Genomic DNA, 1,718 nt, shown 5'->3' with positions numbered 1-1,718 from the left:
GCAGCATCCAAGGAGGTTCCGACACAAGGGGTTCTTTTGGTTTGTGTGTGGTAAAAAATACATAAATTTACCGTCTTAATTTTTAGGTGTACAGTACAGTGTTGTCAGCTATATGCACATTATTGTACAGTAGATCTCTCTGACTTTTTCATCCTGCAGTACTGAAACTGTGCTCATTAAACAACTTGCTGTTTCCCTTCTTCCCAACCCCTAGTAACTGCCATTCTACTTTCATTTCTATGAATTTGAATATTTAAGATACCTCATATAACTGGAGTCATGTATCATCTGTGTTTTTGTGGTTGGCTTACTTACATAATGTAATGTCCTCAAGGTTCAAGCTGTTGTTAGCATATGCCAGGACTTCCTTGTTTTTAAGGTGGAGTAATGCTCCACTGTATGTATATACCACATTTTGTTTATCCATTCATCTATTGATGGACATTTAGGTTGCTTCCACATTTCGGTTATTGTGAATAATACTGCACTAGACATGGGTGTGCAAATGTCTCTTCAAGATCCTGTTTTAAATTATTTCGAATATATACCTAGAAGTGGGATTGCTGAATCATGTGGTGGTTCTACTGTTATTCTTTTGAGGAACCGCCATACTGTTTCCTAGGGCAGCTGCACCATTTTACAATCCCATCAACAGTGTGCAAGGGTTGCAATAGCTTCTTATCCTTGCCAACACTTGTTATTTTCTGTTTGTGTGATTTTTCTTTTTGATATTGGCCATACTAAAGGGTGTGAGGTGATATCTCATTGTGGTTTTGATTCAGTTTCTTTTTTTTGCAGGGGGGGCATATGGAGGTCCCCAGGCTAGGGGTCCAATCGGAGCTACAGCTGCCGGCCTACAGCACAGCCATAGCAACGCAGGATCAAAGCTGCATCTTCGACCCACACCACAGCTCATGGCAATGCCAGATCCTTAACCCACAGGCGAGGCCAGGGATGGAATATGCATCCTCATGGATCCTAGTCGAGTTCATTTAACTGCTGAGCCAAGAGGAACTCCCTTGATTCGCTTTCTCTGATGATTAGTGATGTTGAGCATCTTTTCATGTGCTTGATGACCATTTACATATCTTCTTTGGAGAAATGCGTGTTCAAGTCCTTTCCCCATTTTATAATTGGGTCATTTGGTTGTTATTGCTGTTCTTGAGTTGTATGAGTTCTTTACATATTCTGGATATTAATGCCTTATTAGATATGTTTTGTAAGTATTCTGTAGGTTGCCTTTGTACTCTACTGATTATTTCCTTTGCTGCACAGAAATTTTCAAGTTTGCTGTAGTCCCTGTCATCTATTTTTGCTTTTGCTTTTGTTGCCCGTGCTTTTGGTACCACATCCAAGAAATCATTGCCATCCCAATATCATGAAGTTTCCTCTATGTTTTCTTCTAGTAGCTTTATAGTTTGGGGTCTTACATTTAGATATTTAACATGGAATGCTTCATGAATTTGCATGTCATCCTTGTGCAGGGGCCATGCTAATCTTCTCTGTATTGTTCCAATTTTAGTATATGTGCTGTGGAAGCAAGTACAGATCTTTAATCCATTTTGAGATAATTTTTGTAAATGGGGTCAGAAAAGGGTCCAATTTCAAATGCAGGTTTGGGGGGGCAGCTTCACAGTGGGTTGACATTTTGTTCAGCCACTTGTATTTTTTTTTTTTGGCTCTTTTTTTAAGTATTATTGAGGTGTAGTTAATTTACA

The 1,718-nt window shown here is 39.2% G+C and overlaps 1 non-coding gene across 1 annotated transcript; it reads right to left on the bottom strand.

Moving 5' to 3' along the window:
• Positions 1 to 1,439: 1,439 nt before the first annotated feature.
• LOC125121635 (U6 spliceosomal RNA) lies at positions 1,440 to 1,546 on the bottom strand. Its single transcript, XR_007133523.1, has one exon. It is a non-coding gene; the product is annotated as a U6 spliceosomal RNA (small nuclear RNA).
• Positions 1,547 to 1,718: the final 172 nt, after the last annotated feature.

The sequence above is a fragment of the Phacochoerus africanus genome, chromosome 2 (genome assembly GCF_016906955.1).
Source record: "Phacochoerus africanus isolate WHEZ1 chromosome 2, ROS_Pafr_v1, whole genome shotgun sequence".
In the NCBI taxonomy this organism is placed as follows: domain Eukaryota; kingdom Metazoa; phylum Chordata; class Mammalia; order Artiodactyla; family Suidae; genus Phacochoerus; species Phacochoerus africanus.
Note: the sequence above shows the minus strand (reverse complement) of the source record. Positions and strands in the feature narration are given on the sequence as shown.